General features: G+C 39.8%; 1 protein-coding gene across 1 annotated transcript in view; it reads right to left on the bottom strand.

Annotated features, from left to right (window-relative positions):
* TMC1 (transmembrane channel like 1) overlaps positions 1 to 12,888 on the bottom strand; it is a 539,504-nt gene that overhangs the window by 511,784 nt on the left and 14,832 nt on the right. Inside the window, exon 3 of the mRNA XM_062208413.1 lies at positions 9,101 to 9,389. The gene's annotated coding sequence lies outside the window, so the exon portion shown is untranslated. The remainder of the gene's footprint in view (positions 1 to 9,100; positions 9,390 to 12,888) is intronic.

Below are 12,888 nucleotides of genomic sequence, written 5' to 3'. Positions count from 1 at the left end.
TTTTTTTTTTTTAAAAATAATGTCTTTTGGAATCAAAATTAGCAGCGCCATGGCTCACTAGGTTAATCCTCCATCTGCGGCGCCGGCACCCCAGGTTCTAGTCCCAGTTGGGGTGCCAGATACTAGTCCTGGTTGCTCCTCTTCCAGTCCAGCTCTCTGCTGTGGCCCGGGAGGGCAGCAGAAGATGGTCCAAGTGCTTGGGTCCCTGCAACTGCATGGGAGACCAGGAGAAAGTAACCCAGCTCCTTGCTTTGGATTGGCACAGCGCCGGCTGTGGCAGCCATTAGGGGAGTGAACCAACAGAAGGAAGACCTTTCTCTTTGTCTCTCTCTCTCACTGTCTAACTCTGCCTGACCAAAAAACAAACAAACAAACAAACAAACAAAACTAGCATTCCTTTTTCTTGCTTCGTTTCTTAAAAAAAAAACCTTGTGTACTTTTTTTTTTTCTTCTTATTTGAAAGTCAGAGAAAAAGAAAGGTACAGAAATATTCCACTTGCTAGTTCACTCCCAAAATGTTCACAACAGCCAGGGCGGGGCCTGGAACTCAACCTGAATCTCCCACATGAGTGACACTAGACCCAAGAACTTGACCCACCATCTGCTGTTTCCCAGATTGTATATTAGCAGAAAGCTGGATTGAAAGCAGATTCAATTCAAAGCAAGCAGAAGTCCCAGCTTGGGACTTCCCATTTGGGATGCAAACACACAAATGATGACTTAACCATTGTATCACATGACCACCCCAATCTACTTCTGTTTTTAAAACCATCAACCGGGGCCAGTGTTGTGGCATACTTGGTTAAGCCGCCTCCTGCAATGCCAGCATTCCACATGGGGGCTGATTTCAGTTCTTGGCTGCTCCACTTCTGATCCACCCCACTACTAATGCACCTGGGAAAGAAGCAGGAGATAATCCAAATACTTTGGTCTCTGCACCCAAGTGGGAGACTCAGAAAAAGCTATTGGCTCCTAGCTTCAGGTCAGGCCAGCTTTGGCCATAGAGGCCATTTTGGGAATGAACCAGTGGATGGAGACCTCTCTCTCTGACTCTCTAACTCTGACTTTCAAATAAATAAATCTTAAAAAACAAACAAACAAAAAAAATCAACTTAAAAAAGTAAATGCAGAGAAAGAAATTAAAAATACATTTCCTACCTATTTGGAAAGTAACTTTTCTCTTGTATACTTTGGCAATGGGATCAACATTCACTTAAATTAAGCCATTGGCTAAATAATGTGTCTGATATTAAATGCTACACATCCACCTAAATACACTGCAATTCCTTTGAAGTGGCAAATGATAAGATTGTTTCCTTATATTAGTTCTTGTGAGAGACCATAATGTTTTGTAGAAACATAAAGATTCCTCTGCTTGTGTTTTGGGAGGTGGTAATAGAGGTTTATGAAAGCTGTTAGACTTTTTGTCATTTATTAATACCAATGACTTTAAAATGTAATTAGGTCAGAAGAGATAAAAGGTCAACTTAAAATAATAAATTTAATTCTTCTCCTCATCACAGTTCTAAATAATTGTATAATAAGTGAGATTATGTTATTGAAACAAAAATCTGGAACTTCTTCATTTGTATTCTTCTCAAAAGTTTTCAAAGGTATGGTGAAGAGTCACAAAGAAAAGAAACAATTTTTTGACTGTTTACTGATATACAAAAGTTTGAATAAATATACAGTAATGCAAAATCATACTCAAAAATTTAAACTCCTCAAACTAAGTTAATTCAGCTAACAAATCTGCTTATATGCTGGGATATATATGAGATTTTTTAAATAAAAAACGCAAATAGAATGATTATTTTTCTTTACTATACAATGTATAAGTATACATTATCTTCAAAAGAAGTTATAGAAAACATGATTTCATAGTTTGTTTTGGCTCTTATTTCTGAATAATATGTGTATCAATTTGGAATTTTCTTATTACCTTTCTGTGACTATAGAACAGAAAAACTTCATTACTTGACTCCTTGTACATATCTCAATTTTTAGCAGTCATAGTACTATTTTTAGTTTTTGTCCACTGGTTTTAGTTTTTTCCACCTTTTTGATGTGTGAAATCATTACACATCTAAAAAATACATAAAGCATGGATGTGTTCTAGAGCAAGCCTCTCTATAATGGCTACTCAGGTGAAGCAGGGGAGAGCCAGCCCCGAAAGGGCATACATGGCTCACTCCCTTTTCATTAAATGCAAGCTCCCCTGACTTTTGTAGTTACCACTTCTTTATTTTTCCTTATATTTTTGCCATCCAAAAATGTATCACTCAACACTACAGTTTTTCCTGTTCTTGAACGTTACATAAATGGAATCATTATGCATTCTTTTGCCTCAATCTATTCTTAATATTACATTGGTAACATTCACTCATAATGTAGCTTTCAGTTGTAATTCATTCTTATTCCCTGCTACATAGAATTCCATTGCAGGGGCTTATGCTGTGGCATAGCCAGTAAAGCCACCTCCTGCGGTGCCAGTATCTCACATGGGTGCCAGTATCCCATATGAGTGCCAGTTCAGGTCTGGCTGCTCCACTTCCAATCCAGCTCTCTGCTATGACTTGGGAAAGCAGTGGAAGATAGCCCAAATCCTTGGGCCCCTGCACCTGCATGGGAGACCTGGAAAAACCCCTGGCGTTGCAGCCAGTTGGGGACTGAACCAGTGGATGGAAAATTTCTCTTTCTCTCTCTGCCTCTTCTTCCTTCTCTGTGTAACTCCGACTTTCAAATAAATAAATAAATCTTAAAAAAAAAAAAAAAAGAATTCTACTGTAGAACCATCCCACAACTTATAAATTCTCCTTTTGATGGATCTTTTTTACTGTTGTTATTCCAGGGTTTAGGCTTTTATGAATAAAGCTGTTATAAACTTTTTTACCCATGTCTCCTAGTATACATGGACATATATTTGTTTGAGGCATATATCTAAGAGGGAAATTGCTAGGTCACAAGGTACAGTGTCTATTATAATAGAAAAAAAAATTACTTTCCAAATCAAACTACTTTTCCATTCCCATAAATAAGGTCCGAGTTCCAGTTGCTCCACATTCTTGGCAATTCTTGGTATTTTCAGTCTTTTTAGGTGGTAGCCTTTCATGGGAATAGAATAGTTTGTATATCTGGGCAGATTTCATTTTCACTTCTCTGGTGACTAAAGAGATTCAGCCCATTATGCTTAATGATATATCCTATTTTGAGGTGGCTCTTGAGTCTGTCCATTCTTCTAGCAGGTTATATTTTCTTCAAGTTGTATGAGTTCTGGATATTGGCCCTTGTTGGCTGTGACAAATATCAATTAAATCTATATTTCAAATACCTCCAAATCTGTGTCTTAACTTTTTAGTAATTTGTTCTTAATGTCCTTAATTTTACTAAAATTAAATGTATCAATCCTAATCAATCAATACTAACAAGTCAGTGCTTCTTATTGTTCAATATGTTTAGAAAACCATCCCCTCATATAGAGCACATAAATGTTATTTGCTAAATCCTTATTCTTTCATATTTAAATTGGCTACAATTTACCTGTAATTGATATTTGTGTTTACATTTTGAAATGAGTTGCTTTTCATTCTGGATAGAACACCCTGTTTTGTACCACACAGCAGGGACACTTTTTGTCAGCACCGTTTAATTCTTATATAAATTTTCAACACATTTCTTGACTCCTCAATTTGTATAATGAGGGTATTTGCACCTTTACCATTCCTTTCCCCTCCCATACACCAAATCTGTCAATTGAGTTTTATTTTAACATGATCAAAGCTGAGAATGTTAGTATTCTGTTCTCAATCATGATTAATTCCTCCAGGATTAGTCATAGGTTTATTTTTAAAGTTGGTGACCAATAAATTATTTTGGCTATTCAAATTATTATGACTATTCAACAGATTATTCATCACTGGGCCAGAAAGTGTTAATAACTATGTTTCCGGCCGGCGCCGTGGCTCACTAGGCTAATCCTCCGCCTTGCGGCGCCGGCACACCGGGTTCTAGTCCCAGTCGGGGCGCCGGTTCTGTCTCGGCTGCCCCTCTTCCAGGCCAGCTCTCTGCTGTGGCCAGGGAGTGCAGTGGAGGATGGCCCAAGTCCTTGGGCCCTGCACCCCATGGAGACCAGGAAAAGCACCTGGCTCCTGCCATCGGATCAGCATCAGCGCAGTGCGCTGGCCGCAGCGTGCCTGCCGCGGTGGCCATTGGAGGGTGAACCAACGGCAAAGGAAGACCTTTCTCTCTGTCTCTCTCTCTCACTGTCCACTCTGCCTGTCAAAAAATTAAAAAAAAAAAAAACAAACAAACAAAAAAAAAAAACAACTATGTTTCCTTGCCTATGTTTACGATCTCAGAATCCTTGTGCCTCCCAAAAGAATATATACCACGGTTAAATGGATTCTCCCCTTTTGTATCTTACCAGTTGCTGAAAATAACCATCATCTTAATTTATTTCATATTTGGAACATGACATTCTGGTAGTGTTTTGATTTAGCTAGAATTTCTGGTTATCTTTTTTACCTTGTAAAGATGTGTAGGTTTTTTCCATCATATCCTAATATCTTATATTTCCTCGTTAGCAGCAGCTATTGTCTAAAATATATCCTATTCTTTTCCTGGGAACTATTCTGTAAATCTGCTGATCTCTGTCCTCAGGCTAATTTCCTTCTTGGTCTATTGAACAACTGTCAGCCTGCTTCATTATACCCCTAAACTAGTACCACTGTTTGCATGTCCCTGAGAAGAGTGAGGCAACTGTGAAGTTAGAAGGAACATAGCCCACATGAGACCACCCTCATTTTGTGACATCAGTTGCAAGTTTAGGGGGTTCTCCAAACCATCTTCAGCTTTGATAATTTGCTAGAAACACTGATAGAACTCTATGAGCTCATACATAATTTTTACTGTGGCAAAAAGATATGGATTTAAATCAGCAAGGGAAGTGCATAGAGCAGAGTCTGAGGAAGTACTAAAGGCAGAGCTTCCACTGTCCTGTTCCCAGGAAGTCAGAACATGTCATTTTCTAGCACTGATGACTGACAATAAACACAGACTATTGCCAATCAGGGAAGTACAACAGAGCCTTCATGTTCAGAGCTTCTGTTGAGATTCCACTAAATGGACCCAACTGATTGCTCACTTGGTTAATTTCAGTCTCTAGCTTCCAGCTCCTCAAGAAATAATCCAAATACCCTACCCCAAGTCACACTGTTAATGTATGTTTGGCACAGAGCCTCCACCCTAAATCACATTTTTTGAGTGGATCAAAACTCTACCCTAAATCACACTTCACTGACTGGGTAGCCAAAGCCTGGAATCAGATACTCCTGAAGGCACTGCATTCCAGGGCTTTCAAGATGACCTCCCAGAAGCTTAAGACAAAAGCCAGACTTCATCAGGAGAAGGTTAAGTTCTTTACTACCCAACCCCGCAATATCTTTCATTCTCAAATTACTGGTGTGTATCTTAAAATAAAGATACATGGATATAAATTCTCATTTTAACTTTTTGGATTTCAGAGATCTCACAATGAATTTCCTACGTATGGGTCCATTTTCTTTTATTGTACGTTGTTCTTGTGGATCCTTTGAACTTGAAGATCTCCCTTTATCTCTGGGCAAACTATTTATTTAAAAATTCTCTTCTCGTTATAACAAGTGTTTCATCTTTGTATCACTCCTACAAGCTGACTATTCCACATCTTGAACTAATGTTTATCCCCAAATCCAAAGATTCTCTGGGGCTCTTCAAGGCAACTTAGTGACTTCAATCCTCGCAGACCCCTTCTCTCATATCCTGGGGTGTTGCTTCATCCTCTTCTTCCTCTGTTATCCTTCTCATCTGCTCATAAACACCTACAATTCTTTTCATTGTCATGGGACTTGTCTTTTTTTATTCTTCAGATATTTTAAATTAGTCCTGGGGATGAAAAAATAAGGTACTTGCCATCTTGAACTAGAAGCTAACACTATGAATTTAGAAGGCATTTAATTTTTTAAAAATATTTATTTATTTACTTGAAAGTCAGAGTTACAGAGAGAGAGAGAGAGAGAGATATCTTCCACCCTCTGATTCACTCCCCAAGAAGCTACAACAGCAAGGGCTGAGCCACGAGCCAGGAACTTCATCTGGGTCTCCCACACGGGTGGCCAGGGCCCAAGTACATAGACCATCCTCTGCCACTTTTCCTAGGCCATCAGCAGGGAGCTGGACCAGAAACACAGCCGCCAGAACACTAACTGTTACCCATACGGGATGCTGGCAGCTCAGGCAGTGGCTTTTATTCATTATACCACAATGCCAGCCCCCCTAAAATGTATTTTAAAGACAAGTGGCTTTTCTTGTCAGAATGTTTCCTATGAGTACATTAATGGCATGAGAGCAGCAATAAAGAAATTCAATTCACTGAGCCTCAATAACACAATTCAGGATAAAAACATCTTAGAAGTACACACATAGAGCCTTATATGACACCTCTTCCTTCATTACATCACCACAACAATGTACCCAGATACAGCATATTGAAAAGTGAAAATAATCTAAGTGATTTTATTTTTAAAATACACTTTCAAGCTATTCCTGACTGAAGAGGAACACAAGAAATAAAGTAAAAACCCAGCCAGGTTGCAGATGGCAGCTGAGGTATACAAGAGAGGACACTGGCTTTGGCAGCAGCCAACCTCGGTTTGAGGCTTGGCTTTGCCTTTGTTTTCTCCCTAACTTTGGTTGAATTAGTAAAGTTTTCTGAGTCACAAGTTTCTCACCTACAAGCATAATGATAATACATATATTTTACCACTGTTACCAGGCTAAAAAGAAATAATATACATGAAAGAACTTTATAGATTGCGAAGCAAATAGAAAATAAAGTACACTCTCCAAATAAGTGTATTCTCCAGGGTAGATTTTGTGCAAGAAAACAACAGAATTCTTCTGGGGGAAAAAGAAACATTTACATTTTGTGTTAGTCATCTTTTCATTATTTTAAAATACCTAAAAGGAATTTCTGGGGAAGAAAACGTTTCTTTCAGTTTATAGTTTGGAGGTTCACAGTTCAAAATAAGAGGGCCCCATTAGTCTGGCATCTGGTAGAGGCTGGCAATAGAGGAGCAGGTGGACATGGTAGATCACATGGTATGCCAGGAAGCACAGAGAAACCAGGCTAAACTAAGCTTAAATAAGTAACACTCTTGCAAGAAATAGGTTCTTAGAGTGATAAGCATTTTGGTGCAGTGGATTGAGCCACCCTTTGCGATACCCACATCCCATATCAGAATGCCTGTTAGAATCCCAAGTGCTTGGGCCCCTGCTATCCATGTAGAAAAACTGGATGGAATTCCCAGCTCAGCTTCCAGTCCAGCTTCCTGCTAATGCACCTGGGAAAGCAGCAGAAAACGGCCCAGGTATTTGGGCCCCTGCCACCCATGTGGGAGAATCTGATGGAGTTCAAGCCTCCTAGTATTGGCCTGGCCCAGCCCAGCCTTTGCCATTGAGGCCATCTGGGGAGTGAATCAGCAAATGGAAGATTTCTTTCTTTCCATCTCTCCTTCTCTGTGTCACTCTGGCTTTCAAATAAATGAGATAAGTGTTAGGTCTTAAAAAAAAGAAGAAGAAGAAAAGAACATGATTGTGGAGATAATCTTTCTTTCTTTTTTTTCAATTCCCCTATGGTACTTAGCACCATTCTAAGCACACACAATTGCTAAAGATGTGGCTGATGCAAACATTCCCCTCATCCAAGTGCTGACACTAAGTATATGTTCAGGTTATTCTATATTCAAGGAAACTCTATCAGTCAGCTTCTCCTTACTATAAGAAAATACCCAAGAAAAACTATTTATAAAGGAAAGAAGCTTATTTTGACCCACGGTTTCAGAGTTTCAAGTCCAAGACTAGGTGGCACCATTGGTTAGGTATCTGGTGAAGGCAGTGAATGGTCATAGCAAAGCACATGTAAAACAAGGAAAAAATGGAGGGAGTGAGAGAGACAGACAGAGACACTGGACCAAATTCAGGCATTTTTTTTAAAAAAAGATTTATTTATTTATTTGAAAGTCAGAGTTGCACAGAGAGAGAAAGAGTAGCAGAGAGAGAGAGATAGAGAGGTCTTCCAACTGATGGTTCACTCCCCAGTTGGCCACAATAGCTGGAACTTCACCGATCCAGGAGCTTCTTCTGGGTTTCCCTCATGGGTGCAGGGGCCCAAGGACTTGGGCCATCTTCTACTGCTTCCCCAGGCCATAGCAGAGAGCTAGATCAGAAGTGGAGTAGCCAGGTCTTGAACTGGCGCCTATATGGGATGCCGGCGCTTCAGGCCAGGGCATTAACCCGCTGCACCACAGCGACAGCCCCCAAATTCAGGCTTTATAACCAACACTCTCATGAGAACTGCCTTCCAGGTACACATACCCCATGACCCCTTCTAAGCCCACCTCCTGGATTCCATAATTGGAATATGTTTCCAGGGGCCAGAGCTGTGGCATAGTAGGCCTCTGCCAGCAGTGTTGGCATCCCTTATGGGTGCTGTTTTGAATCCCAGCTGCTAAAGCTCCAATTCAGCTCCCTGCTAATGTACCTGGGAAAGCAGCAGAAAATGGCCAAAGTGCTTGGGCCTTGCACCCATGTGCGAAATCCAGAAGTTCCTGACTCCTGGCTTTGGCCTGGCCCAGCCCAGGCTCCTACAGCACTTCAGAAAGTGAACCAGCAGATGGAAGACCTTTCTCTCTGTCTTTCTCTCTTTCTGTCTGTAACTCTGCCTCTCAAATAAATAAATAAAATCTTAAATTAAAAAAAAAAGTTTCTGCACTCAGTACCATTAACTTGAGACTTTGAGGTTTAAATAACTGCATGAGTTCATGAAACAAATCCTTTTCAAACCATAGCAATCCACCTCTGGGTCTCCAAAACTTATGCTCTTCTTCTATACAACCTACTATCAGGAACCAAACAGGATATAGAAACCAAGAGCAGGGAGGGCCTTAATCTCTCCTATGCTCCAAACCATACTAAATGCTTCCAATTGCCTAGTTCAAACCCGATGTCACACCACTCCAACAGAATTAAATTAGATGACTCCCCCAACATGACAAAGATATACCTGTGGCCGGTGCTGCAGCTCGCTAGGCTAATCCTCCACCTGCGGCGCTGGTACTCCAGGTTCTAGTCCCGGTTGCTCCTCTTCCAGTCCAACTCTCTGCTGTAGCCCAGGAAGGTAGTGGAGGATGGCCCAAGTGCTTGGGCCCTACACCCGCATGGGAGACCAGGAGGAAGTACCTAGCTCCTGGCTTCGGATCAGCGTAGCTCCAGCCGTAGCGGCCATTTCGGGGGGTGAACCAATGGAAGGAAGACTTTTCTCTCTGTCTCTCTCTCTCACCATCTAACTCTGCCTGTCAAAAAAAAAAAAAAAAAAAAAAAAAAAAAAAAAGATATACTTGTTTAAATGACAACTGTAGGATTCCTCCAAGGACATGTAGGCTATGTGAAAACTCTGAGCACAGAGCTCACAGCTGTTCATTTTAGCAGTCAGCAGTGGACAACTGGGAAGAATCCAAACAATTTTTTACTGTTTAAAATCTAAGGTGTTGTTGTTTTTCTAATAGTTTTCCTGCTATTCATGCCAATATGACTTCTAAAAACAAGCATTTTTCAGGGGAGCTCTTGCATATTTTAACAAAGACTTGTATTTTATTCAACTTTTGTAACAAATATAAAGTGATTAGGATGGTCATTTTCTTACATCGTATTTTTCTGAGAGTTATACAATAAACTCCTCCTTTCTTTTGTGATCCCCACCTGATTCTGTATTGGAATAAGTTGAGCTTTTGGAAGACTCTGGAGTTGATTCTCACATATAGGTCAAATAATTAGCACCCTTCACCTTAAATCCTTAAAATATTTGTTTTCTTTTTTTTTATTTTGGTATTTGTTTGTTGTTTAGCTGAGGGAACACTATCTTTAAAAGATATCTTCTGAGAAAGTCCAGTGCTTACATACAAAACTTCTAAAAGCAGAGTTGTATTTGAAGGAGGAAAGAGGATAGGAGGTTGAAGAGAAATGGAAACCTGATCTTTTACCCTCGCTCATGCTGTAAGTGCTCTGCTGGACACAGAATAAAACTACTGACTTTGAAGATTTCTGAGGTCACTTAGAATCTGATTCATGATCTTCATGATTTAGGAGCATAAAAACATTGAGTTAAACCAACCTTCTGTGAATAGTGGATCAGTCTATTTCAGCACTTTGTTCATTCAATTTTTCCACAATTACTCACTAAATATCTACAATATGCCAGGCACTATTCTAGACACCAAAGACACAGCAATAAATAAGAGACAAATTTTTTGCTTTCATGGAGCTCACATAACTGTGGAGGAAGCCACTAAACACAATTTTTTGATGTGATAAAAATAAATATGAAGAAAAATAAAGTAGAATAAGAGAATAGTGAAAGGGTATTTGTATATGGTCACCCTCTGTATTCATGGGTTCTGCATCTGCAGATTCAATCAACAATTTGAATTCAATCTATTCTCAGATAGAAAATATTCTTTGGGGCTGGTGGTGCAGCTCAGTAGGTTAATCCTCTGCCTGTGGCGCCAGCATCCTATATAGGCACGGTTCTAGTCCCGGCTGCTCCTCTTCCAATCCAGCTCTCTGCTATCGCCAGGGAAAGCACTGGAAGATGGTTCAAGTCCTTGGGTCCCTGCACCCACATGGGAGACTGGAAGAAGCTCCTGGCTCCTGGCTTCAGATCGGCAAAGCTCTGGCTGTTGTGGCCATCTAGGGAATGAACCAGCAGACGGAAGACTTTTCTGTCTCTCTCTCCCTCTCACTGTCTGTAACTCTACCTCTCAAATAAATTTAAAAAATAAAATAAAATCGTTTAAAAAAAAAGAAAGAAAATATTCTTTAAAACAAAAAAAAAGAAAGAAAATATTCTTAAAACAAAAGAAAATGTATATGCATTTAACATGTATGTTTTTGGGCATTATTCCTTAAACAATAAATATAACAATTATTTATATAGCATTTATATTGTATTAGATATTATAAGTAATCTAGAGATGATTTAGAGTATATATGAGAACTGGGTAGGTCCTATGTAAATACTATGCCATTTTATATTAAGGGACTTGAGCATTGCAGTATTTAGTATCTGTGGGAATTCCTACAATCAGTCCTCTGTATATACTGAGGTTCAACCATACATGTGAGTGCATCTTCTTTTACATGGCAGGTGAAGGAAGGTATTCCTGCAAGAGAGCTCTAAGCAGTAATAAATTAAATGAGATATCTGAGACCAAGGCAGTTCTAACTAAAGAAACAGTTAAGTTCAAAAATGAGGAAGCAAGAGTGTTCAGCATGTTTGATAAAGATCAAAGATGCCCAAGTGTCAAGAACAGAGTAAGCAGAGGTAAGAAGAGTAGGAAATAAATTCAGTCAGGCATAAGCTCCCATAGGGAAAAAGTCAGATCACCCTCAACACTGATCTCCAGGGGCCAGCAGGGAGCAATATAGTAGATGCTCAATAAGTATGTGTATGTATTGAACAGAATCAGCCCATTCTTCTGACAAATAGTAAGCAACAGGGTCTGGCACTGTGGTGCAGTAGGCTAAGCCTACATCTGCAGTGCAGGCATCCCACATAGAAGTCAGTTCGTGTCTCAGTTGCTCCCCTTCCAACCCAGCTCTCTACTTAGGGCCTGGGAAAGCAGTGGAAGATGACCCAAGTGCTTAGGCCCCTGAACCCATGTGGGAGACCCAGAAGAAGTTCCTGGCTCCTGGCTTCAGCTCAGCCCCGCTGTCTCTCCCTCTCTCTGTCTATAACTCTGCCTCTCAAATAAATAAAATCTTAAAAAAAAAAAAGCAACATATGAAAGTATTCCTAATTTCTTAATTCTACCATCAAGATGCCTTAGGTGGCAAATTTTGTAATTTGTGTGTCTGATTCCAGTTCAGAACATCCCCATCTCTTACGGACCTTCTGTCTCCTTCCCTAGAATCCTCTGCCTTGGGGACAAAGTATCCCCAGTGTTTTCAGGGCCACATCTCCTACCACATTCCCAGAGCCAGTCTGTGATGTTCTTATTGTTCAGATTACATAGTATGGGGCAGGTTCCAAGGAAAATTATGATGGGGAAAGGATCAGTGCCACTAACAGATTAGATTCCTGGGGCATAGAAATCACTTTTTGTTTTAAATCAGAAAAGAAACAAATTGTTGCTAAATCAATGGCCTTGCACTGTAGCTCTGAGCTTTACAGGACTTTCGTTGTAGTTTTGGCCAATGACATCACTCACTCAGCTCCTCAAGGCTGCGTTCAGCACAATTTCAGAGTTAAACTGGCCTTGCGAGGTGAAAACTGGTTTACTCTTAAATTTGTATTTCTGAGAGCAGGCTATTTTTAGCATTATTTCTCAGAGTATTTTTTAAATGAGATTGTTTTCAAGACGAGGTGTATAAACTTTTAGCAAACAGGCCTATGTCTTGTGTTTCCTTCTGTAAGATGGCCTTGGTCCCATGGTTCCCTCTCTTGGCACCTACCATCTGCTTAAAAACATGATTGATTCTTGATTTTCTGATCTACTTTACAATTTGTGACTGAGTTTAAAAAAAGAAAAGCAGTTCTATTCACAACTCTAAATATCATACTGTATGTCAAGATTATCCAACTGTTCAAGAAAAAGTACAATTTTGCTGTTTAAAACTTTATCTTAAAGGGACATTTCATGCTTGATGTAGTAAAGTTATTTCCAGATAACGTACACATATACAAATACACCAGCTCTAAATCTGTACAACACTGATAATGCAGTAGTTTGGATTACTGGCTGTAGTTGAGACAAGAATATGTTTTATGTCTATTATGGATAAAGACAGGACATT

This window comes from Lepus europaeus, chromosome 12, assembly GCF_033115175.1.
Source record: "Lepus europaeus isolate LE1 chromosome 12, mLepTim1.pri, whole genome shotgun sequence".
Classification (NCBI taxonomy): Eukaryota; Metazoa; Chordata; class Mammalia; order Lagomorpha; family Leporidae; genus Lepus; species Lepus europaeus.
Note: the sequence above shows the minus strand (reverse complement) of the source record. Positions and strands in the feature narration are given on the sequence as shown.